Source organism: Lygodium microphyllum, chromosome 9, assembly GCF_053477565.2.
Source record: "Lygodium microphyllum isolate KBCC chromosome 9, Lygodium_microphyllum_v1.1.10, whole genome shotgun sequence".
Lineage (NCBI taxonomy): Eukaryota > Viridiplantae > Streptophyta > Polypodiopsida > Schizaeales > Lygodiaceae > Lygodium > Lygodium microphyllum.
Window position 1 is genome coordinate 67,652,220 of NC_141143.1, and position 10,925 is coordinate 67,663,144.

Below are 10,925 nucleotides of genomic sequence, written 5' to 3' on the forward strand. Positions count from 1 at the left end.
CGTAGAGGCCTCACATTTGTTGAGAGCCTCCCTTACACGTCTCGGCCACACTACATGAAGAACTCGATCTATGGAATGGCTTGAAAGGATTCCTTTCTAGTTTGATGGTGCTTAAGGGTTTCGAGGACCGCCCCATTTGTATCCAGACCTTGGGCCCTGTATTTTTGTTTGCCCACCCATTCTTTCTGGCAGTTGTGCTGGGCTATGTATGATTGATAGAAGTGAGATGTTAAGAGACTTTCTTTGCAGCATGTAGCAACATGACCTGCTTTGGCAAGCGAATGCCATTAAATTTATCTCTCTGTTCAGACCAAATTTCGAGTAAGAGGTTATCAGAGAATGGTGGAAAAATGGAAGAAGGGCATTGGGTTTATTCGTGGTGGACGTGCCGGAGTGGTTATCGGGCATGACTAGAAATCATGTGGGCTTTGCCCGCGCAGGTTCGAATCCTGCCGTCCACGAGCGGCGTCGGCATCCGCCGTGTCTTTTGATGAAGTTACCCTTCACAGCATTTACGTAATTCATGATGATGATGATATTGTCGAGGCTGGCCGACACGAAGCTTTCTGTCAGTCCATCGCACTTCACCATCCATCCATATTACATCAAGAAACCTGGCCAACTTTTTATAATGCGCTTTCCATTTCTCTAAGGTAATAGGTATTTACAGCACCATTTCAAAAAAAAAAAAAAGGGGGGTGCAGCTGGCTACAGCCAAGAAACAAAGAGCTCAAGCCATAGTTCCTAATTTCTTACAGCACAGTTTGAACACCCAATGAGTGGATTTCAAAGTTCCGAGCACTAGAGAAACCTCTGCCTTTAGCTGATCTTCAGTCACGAGCCGATGGGCCTTTTGAAAAACATTGTTGTTCCTTTCTTGCCAAATGATTTTCAAGATCACAGTAGACAAAAGTATAACCAATCGTCAGGTAACTTCATCCAATGATCCATGGTCTCCAAAAGAAACAGTAGCAAAGCCGAAGTCAAATCTGAGATTGAATCCTTTCAGCCATTTCCTCATTCTATGCCACAGTGGTTGAATTGCAGGGCATTCCCAAAAAAGATGCTTCTCATCTTCTTCGTGTCTCTTGCAGAGGGGAAATAGAGAATCTTTTGGACAGCCTTGATCTAAGCGGGAATTTCCTGAGTAATAATCTCCATCTGAAGCAGTCCAGACGATACGATGGTGTGATATGCCAAACCTTGCGGATCCTCCTTTGCCAGGTGCAGAGTGATGCATGTGGACAATGTTTCCGCCATTTCTCACTCAGAGTTAGAGCAATTGCTGGGGATGGTGGAGCATGATCCTTTCTGTCACGGCATTTTATCAGTTGTTTGTCAGCGGAGCTTGTTAATGCTAGCAGTGGGGGGCAAGAGCAGACAAATGAAGATGTGGGCCAATCCTGTCTCAGACAGGTAAATATTCTGCTCAGCCATAAAACCTCATTCTCCAAGAGCCCAAATTTGCTCTTGATGTCCTCCAATGTAAGCCATCTGTTCTGATCAGGCAGCCATAGTTGAGTCCAGAATTTGAGCCCTTTAATTGACATTGACTTGGCGAGCGTGCGATTGGCTAAAATGGGGGCAGCTGGGGGGTCAAATGCGAAGGGGTTATACCAGATTGATGAGGCTAGGGAATAGTCGCCTTTCCGACTAAATTTAGTAGACCAAGAAGCTTGCGACACTATTAATTGCCAACTCTTGACAAGTGCTTGGGCTGTAGGGGACTGAGGAAGCTTGATAGGGTCCTGATAGCAGCACACAATATCTTGCCAGGCTGCCCCCGCCCATCTCTGTCCTGAGCCTTCTATCCATGCGGCAAGGATGGTAGACCACGGTTGCCCTTGATTCATCCTAAGAATCAGTTTGAAGGTGAGTCTATTGGCTTTATCCATCAAAGGCTCAATCCCTGCACCACCTTCATCTCTCCTAGCGGTAACATAATCCCAACCAATCTGGGATATGCTGGTACCATTAGGCTTTCTCCACAGAAACTGTCTTAACAGCTTCTCGATTAGGCCCCAATATGCTTTGCTGAAAGAAAACAAGGATGCCATGTAAACTGTCAGAGAAGAAAGAACATTCTTGATGACCGTGAGCTTCCCAGCCAATGTGAGGGGGGCACTAAACCACTTAGAGACCTTCTCCTGAATTTTACCCCCATACCATTGAAATCTTTGCCGTGTTGTCAAACCAACACCAATCGGTGCTCCTAAATATCTTACCACTTCGCCAGGACTGATCACCTTGAAGCCATAACCAAGCATCCACTCCTGGGGTCCCTCCAAGTTAAGGGGGAGAAGCTCAGTCTTACTCCTGTTTATGATGGATGATGACAGTAGAGCAAACTCATTGAAGGTGTCCATAAGGGCATCAACTGACTCTTTCTCCGCGGCCACAAGGGATGAGCTATCATTTGCAAAAAACTGTGAAGGTGAGCAAGTGCCATCTGGCAATGGCATGCCTTTAATAACCCCTTCTTGGACTTTCTTATCAATTGCACGGAGCAATGGATTAGAGAGAGAGAGAGAGAGAGAGAGAGAGAGAGAGAGAGAGAGAGAGAGAGAGAGAGAGAGAGAGCTTAGAAGGATTTCTTGTCGTTGAGAGAGCAGGAGAGATGAGATAAAGTGAGGAAAATGAAAACTTCAAAAGAGAGGTGGCCCCATGTTAGTCATAAGGATGTATAATGGTCATTCTAAGGAATCGATAATCCCTAATAGCCATGTCCCACTCAATATTAGGGCGAGGGGCTGTTTTGGTGAAAGCTACCAACTCTCTTTTTAGTTTTTTAAAATAATGATAAATTTTTCCTCAATGATCATTCGACTAGGTTTGCAAGAGTAGATAAAAACTATAGGAAGGTCCAACTTCAGGGTAATCAAACCTATACCTTAGCTAAAGCCTTGTGGAATGGCTTATAGCCAACATTAACAAACTTGAAACATCTAAGGGCAGTCAAAACTTCACTATGAATTCTGGGCCATTAATTTGGCCCTTCCTATGGCCTAGTAGATATTCCTTCTCACTTAACACTACAATATCACATTATCTTTTTAAAAACTAGACAAAAACTTGGATATATTGTATGTGCCTCAGATTAAGAAAAACTTTCTATCTATAGGCTTGATAACAAATCTTGGTATCAAAATTATCTTCAACATATATAGGAGTAGAGATTCTTGATGATGCTAGTAATGTTGTCAACAAAGGAGTGAGATTACATAACTTATATGAGTCACTAAGAGGGAAGTAACGGTGGGATGCGAGGTAGAAGCTATGGAGTGCAAGAGGGTTGATAGAGAGAAGAATATGAGAGTTACGTGGGGACAAAATGAATGGTATCCTTATTCTTTATATCTACACATATATGAATATATAGTATACATTTATAAGTGACACCCACCTGGGGTGTAGGACATTGGCTTTTAATCCAACAACCATTCACTTACATCACAACTCATTGTTTGCAGTGATTGAACATTGAAGCTCCCTCTTCCATGCAAAGATCAGGTTTTTTGTCAGCCAATAAACATGCAAGGTTGTACCTTTTTTCTTCATACTTGTCAACAATTTTTTTCCATACAAGTTAATAAGATTTTTTCATCCACCACATGCACTTGCCATGTCTTTTACATTAAAATACAACCAACTCATCCAATTCCTCCCATACATCTATGTCTATGTCCTTAGGATTATTTTAACTACATTTGATTGGCGGTCATTCTAAGTTCTGTGGGATAGTCTTGTAGTAAGTCCCATGGACATAAGTCCAATTTGATATGCAATTATTGTGGGAAAACAAGACATATTAGGCCACAATGCCATAAAATGCGAAATGAAAAGCACAAGGAAAAGGGAAAAGGGAAAGCACAAGACAAGTTTGATGATTGCAGTATTGTCCCTGCTAAGTCCAGTTAAGATCGAAGAGATCAATGTAGTATAGCAACTTGACTTTGATAATGATTACATACTTGCGGCTTCTTCTTCGGATGAGTCATAGTTGTTTGATGCCTTGCCTGGTTTTACTCAATGTTGGTTAATGGATTCAAGGGCTTCGTCTCATGTGACCCCTCATAGAGAGCGGTTCCACTCCTATCATAGTATGACTTGATCTGCCCATTTAGGGAATGACTTAGCATTGTAGATAGTTGGTATTGGTGATATTCGGTTACAATTTGGTTCATATAGTATGTTTACTTTGCATAATGTTCACGGCTCTCACAAAGAGTCTTATCTTTGATGGGCACACTAGATGATGGGGGATACTTTGTTTCCTTTGGGGATTCTTTTTGGAAGATCACCTGTGGGAACCTTGTTCTCGCACGTGGTGCCATGTCTAGCACTTTATATCCCTTGGTTGTATCTGGATCCGTACATCATGTTTTATTTGTGGCTACAATTCCACATGTATCTCTTTAGCATCGTCACCTTTGGCACATGTCCTTAAAGGGAATGAAAATGCTTACTTGTTTGCAATATCTTTCACCCTACTATAAATATTTTGAGTCATGTGATCATTGTTTGTATGGCAGGTAGACATGTAGTGTGCATACGAAGTTTGGCACTCTATGCATTGGTGAGCCTTCGGCTCTTGTTCATTCTGATGTCTTTGGTCCTATGCCCTGTCAGTTGTTAGGAGGTGCAAAGTACTTTGCCACATTCATTGATGATTACTCACATAAGGTCTGGGCATATCCCATAGATATAAAATTTGATGTTTTTGCTACCTTTCAGTGTTGGCTTGCATTGGTAGTCTAGCAATGGCTAAAATTCCTATGGTCAGATAATGGGAGTGAGTATGTCTCTAAAGCCTTTGAGTAGTTTTGCAATGAAAGGGGTATCAAGCATCAGTTGATAGCCTTGTACAACCCACATCAAAATGGTATGGCTGAGTGCATGAGCATGACAATATAGGAAAGGGACTGTAGTATGCTTAGCTAGGTAGGCTTACCACCACAATATTTTTGGGCTAAGGCAGTGACTACTGTCATACACGATCAATTGATCTCCTTGCAATTCTATTAACTTTCAGGTTGTAGAGAAGGTGTGGTCTAGAAAACCTCCCTCGTATGATCATTTGCGTGTCTTTGGTTATGAGAATTTCCACCATGTATCCAAGGACAAGTGCAAAAAGCTGGATCCTAAGTCCATGAAATGCATCTTTCTTGGTTATGGGGATGTAGGTGAGATGGGCTATCATTTATGGGATCCACAGGCTCGAAAAGTCATATACAACTATGATGTAATTTTCCATGAGGAAAAGATGCATAAGCAACCTGAGCGGATAATCGAGATGATACAAAGGGTTATCTTTCAGGAGGATTCTCCTACTCCTGTACAGTCAGCTAGACCATGATATTAGATAGAATGTGCAGGCTCCTCATCTTGCCTTGAGATGCTCTACTAGAGCCAGATGTCCTCCTGAGTGGTTAGAGCCCTCCATTGATTATGTGATGGTGATAGATACAGGTGAGCCTCTCACTTATGATGAGGCCATGTCCCATGGTGATAGTCACTCTTAGGAGAGGGCCATGCAGTCAGAGTTTGAATCTTTACAGAAAAATCATATGTGTGGGAGTTGGTTCCTTTTGCCTGGTGGAAAGAGTGCATTGCCACATACAAGTGGGTGTACAAGTTGAAGAACACCCCTAGACACCCCAAGCCTGACTATAAGCCTAGATTGGTTATTAAGGGTTTTAAACAATAGCATGTTGTTGACTTCAAGGAAGTATTTTCTCCTGTAGTCAAGATGACTACCCTACACTTGATACTAGCATTGGTTGTTCAATTAGATCTAGACCTTTTTCATATGGATGTTAAGGCAGCTTTCTTATATGGGGACTTGCATGAAGAGATTTATATGCAGCAGTCTAAGGGCTTTGAGGAAAAAGGAAAGGAACACCTAGTGTGCAGATTGAGAAAGAGCATTTATGGCCTTAAGCAAGCACCTAGGGAATGGTACCACAAGTTTGATGCTTTTATGCATTCACAAGGCTATAGACACAGTGATATGGATTCATGTTTATACACAAAGAAGGCTCGTGATGGCAGCATTTTGATTTTGGTACTCTATGTGGATGACATGTCGATTGATGGGAGAGGCTCCTAATGAGCTCGATGCTCTGAAAAGTCAGCTCAAGAAGAGCTTTGAGATGAAAGACATGGGATATACCTCACATATTCTTGGGATGTGCATTACATGTAACCACTCTCAAGGCCTTCTTTACTTGTCAAAAAGGAGTATATCCAGAAGGTCCTTGAGCAGTTTCATATGCAAGATATTAAGCCTATTGGTTTTCCTTTGCCTTCTCACATGAGGGTGAGCCAGGTTGATTGTCCGTAGTCCAATGAGTAGAAGACCGAGATAGTCGAGACCCCTTATGCATCCACAGTGGGAAGTTTCATGTATGCCATGATAGCCGCTCGTCCTTACATAGCTTTTGCATTGGGAGTTGTGGCATGTTGTATGGCTACACCTGGCATGCGACATTGGGATGCCGTCAAGGGTATCATTAGGTACATGAAGGGCACAATAGATATGTGCATATGTTATGGTGGCTAGGATACAAGAGTCAGAGGTACACTGACTCTGATTATACGAGATATGTAGATAGTAGAAAATCCACCTCTCCCTATGTGTTTACCTTTGTTGGGGGTGTTTTTTCTTGGATGTCCAGGGTGCATAAATGCATGGCACTCTCTACTAATTACAAAGCCTGAGTATGTTGCAACCATTAAGGCTTGCAAGGAGTCTCTCTAGTTAGGTCGTATGGTGGTAGACCTCAGTATGACTGACATGGTTCCTACACTGCATTTGGATTCTATGAGTGCTATCCAATTAGCCAAGAATCTGGTCTTCCAATGCGAAGACAAAGCACATTGAGGTGTGGTACCACTTTATCAGAGAGGTCATTTTGAGGACAAGTCTATTGATCTTGTCAAGATCTCAACTAACCAAAATCATGTAGATCTACTCACGAAAAGTCGCTCAACAGAGCATTTTGCCTTCCTTAGGAAGTTGATGGGCATTGGATGAGATGACCTCTATTCCTCATCCTGTTACTCTATGTACACATTGTACTTTGTCACTTTTTTTTTCCCTCTTCACTTGAGGCATGTGTGCCTTTAAGTGGGAGGTTGTTGGGGGTAAAGGCCCCTATGCCTAGCTACTCATGTATTACTACACTGATAGTACCTTTAGTCTTTCAAGTGACATTTGAATAAAGAGAAGGCTAATCACACATTGTGACTGTTGGAGTTCCCACATCTTGAGTCTCTCTCTCTTGCTCTCTTGCTCCATTTGCCATAGCTCACACCTCTCTTGCTTCCGCTTGCTCATGCTTCCACTTGAGCTTCTCCCTTCAAAGCAATGCATTTTCTAAACTTGATGAAGAAGCCATAATGACAAGTATGTATGCACATAAAAAATAGCAAGATATACACAACTGCAAGCTCAAAATAGACAATGAATTTCAATGCAGTGCCGTGTAAAGTCAAGCAATGGCTATCCAAATATCAGACTAACATAAAACTAATGTAAAAATAATATTTTAGTAATTTCAAATACATGAATTTTTTGCAAACTTTTTCGAGTATTTTGGATGCCTTTAAGCATAAAACAACCATCCAAGACCAAATACATACAAATTGTCTTCACAAATGATTTTACCCAATATAATCTCTATAAAATGAGCATAAGCTAGCATGATTAATCCTTCAACACAATGAGCATTGTTGAAATCTATGTGCAATCCAGAGACGACAAAGTACCTTTGAGTGTGAGCTGCTATCTAAAAGTGTTGTCCAATCTAGAATAGTTATGTGATATGTAAACCATAGAACTAAAAATTGCATGAAATCAACTCTTTGATTACCTAGATATATATATCTCATTGCGCTCTTTGTTTTTAGCTATAGGACACCTCAATTCGATATTGGATGCAAAAGTTATGGTCAAAATACTGAAGTTTTGTCAAACTGCCATAATCGTCCATGACTTTTATAGCATGCTCTATATCCACTTACAATGGAAAGAATGGATCCCAAAGTGAATTCTTGAGAGTATTTTCAATTTCTCCTCTATTTCATATACACTTGAGAAGAAGAAAGATAGAAGAGAATGTTATTTCCTCTCTTCTCTTAGAAGGTTCATTGTTTCTCAATCCTTATAATGAGTATCAAGATCTCTTTTTAAGCATCAAAGCCACTTTATTTTGCATCAATTTTAGCGACCCTTCTTTACACAACACTAAAAATTCTGATCCATTTTAGCCAATAGAAAGTTTGTCCAGTTAAACTTAACCCCCTCAAGGATTCTGACAGAAGCAGTGAATAGTTCCCTAGACAAGCACTTGGATGCACACTTGCCTAGCATAAATTGGTCCTGGAGAAACTGGCATAATTTCTTTCATAGTGGAGAGGAAATATGTGCCACATTGATACTCCTAAACTAGTGATAACCTTATTTGCTACCAAAGGAGTAGAAATCAAATTGGGCTATAGAAGCCCAAAAATTGAGCCTCAATGGCTTCTTAAGCCAAAGCACATGTTTGCCTTAGTTGATGATGAGAATAGTACCTCTATCAAGATTGAAAAAAGTAAGCAGCAATATGGAAGAAGAACCTCGAATCCCCAATCTTCATGACAAATGTTTACTTCTTATGCTCCTTGCTCCAAGCAAGAGATTCCACAAAAAATAAACACACATATGATACTAGTAAAGAGGGAAACAATGGTGGGATACGAGATAGAAGCCATGGACTGCAAGAGGATTAACAGAGAGAAGAACGCAAGAGAGTTATGTGGTTAAAAAATGAATGATACCCTTATTCCTTATTATCTTCTCTTATGTATGACTATACAGTGTGTACATATACAAGGGATACCCACACGACATTGTAGGCCATTGATCTTTACCCCAACACTCATAACTCTTACAAGCACAATTAAAAAAGACACTCGTAATCTTTTACATGAGTGATTTGCCCGCATTGGCTTTCTTGTGCTAAAAGAAACACAAAAGATTGTGATGGTTGGCTAACTTTGGTAAAATACAACAAACATGTAAAATTTGTTTGATGGGTAGGCAACAAAGGAGGACATTTCCAAAATAGAGTAGCTATCATGAAATACTTCTCTTTAGTTGGTGCATGCTACCTTTTCAACAAACTTGTCAACAACAAAAGTTAATTTTCTTGTACTAAGGTATTACAAAAAGCGCTTGATGTTCTGATACCACATAAGAAAATAGAGCATAATAGAAGATAACGATGAACACAAGTATGAGAGAGAATAGGAGAGAAGTAAAAATAATTATCTCATTTAGTAAATTGATACAATTGATAGTAGAAGGCTCTACCCATCCATGCAATCCTAGGAGCTTCAATGGTAATCTACATAGATGTTAGATGGAGGATGGTGAGTGTAGAAGACATTTGCAACTCGCAATAGCTAGGTTGTATCCATATACACAACAACCTCATAACGAGGTCAACACAGTAGGTGGTGAGAGAAAGGTGGATCAATAAAATGGATAGTAGGTTCATCCATAAGTAGATGGTAGGTACATCCATAAAGTAGGTGGTAGGTGGATTGATTAAGTGGATGGTAGGTGAATCCGTAAAGTAGATGGTAATGGATCCATAAAGTAAATAGACCACCTACATGGTCTATTTGATCCACCAACCACCACCCAAGAATATTGTTAGGAATATTTCTCAAATCCCCATAACTTAGGATCATCCTTGAGGGTAGCATAGATATTGAGGAGTCATGGTAGCTTTACTATAGTAAAGATAAATATTATGCAACATCAAGTAGTATTATCCATTGTCCTAGTATGCTAGCAATGTGTATCTCCTCTTTTGTGAGAATTCTATCAAGTAGGGGATATTCTAGGATGGGTCTAGCTAACTCCATCCTCGAATAGTAGGAAGTACATGAAAGGAAGTAGGGGCCACATATGTTGGGTCCCTTTGGGATTGCCATATGGCTTGCCTTTTCTCCAACTGCAACATACATTGGGTCCCTTTGGGATTGCCATATGGTCATGCACTAGGCTCTGTAGTTCAGCCATCAAAACTTGACTATTAAACTAATGTTTCTCAATTTGGCTTTGTCCCTATGCTTGTCATTCCAACTTTTTTATCTTGAATGTGTTTTGTTAGTAGGGCACTTCATTGAATGTGAGGGTTAAGTGACATTCTTTGGCTTCTTCATCTGAACGTGCTGCATCATGTCATCTAAAAGCTTGTCATAGTGCTGCTCTCGCTGAGACGTTCTTTCTCCTCTCACATTAATGGTGCCCATGCTAGGCATTCCTTATGCTCCTCTAGCAATGTGTTCATGTTGGCATGGACATAGATATGTGCAAGCAACTTTAGCCTAACATCCACTTCAATAAGGAATTCAATGACATTTCTATTCTCCATCTAGGCTGCTCCACTACCATTTTATTTAGAGTTTTGATAGTTGAATTGGGCTTTAATTTGGCTATGGAGGTTTAGGTTGAGATGACAAGTGCTATATTGCTCATACTTTTGAGGTTCACATTCTTACATTGATGCATTGTAGCCACTAGGGCTTGCTCCAATTGTCAAATGAGACAAGTGTAATGATTACACTTGCTTTTTGTCCACTCCTAATTGGGCATCATGTGCTCCATTGTGAATGATTGAGATTTGTTCAGTAATAGTTGAAAGAAGGCATTGATTGGGATTCTTAGAACCCTTGTAGTATTCATATGTTTATTGCTCTAGGCCCGAAGTAGAAATGGAGATATTTGTAGTTTGGTTTTGTGACAAGTTTATTGGCTTCTCATTATTATCCATGGACTCCATTTTTGTGGCTCCTATAGATGCTTGGAGGTGTCATTTTTGTTTCCATTGCTTCCTTTTCTTTCTTTTAGAGAACAAAAGTGTGTACAT

General features: G+C 40.5%; 1 non-coding gene across 1 annotated transcript; it reads left to right on the top strand.

Annotated features, from left to right (window-relative positions):
* Positions 1 to 379: 379 nt before the first annotated feature.
* TRNAS-AGA (transfer RNA serine (anticodon AGA)) lies at positions 380 to 461 on the top strand. The gene has a single exon. It is a non-coding gene; the product is annotated as a tRNA-Ser (tRNA).
* The last annotated feature ends 10,464 nt before the right edge of the window (positions 462 to 10,925 follow it).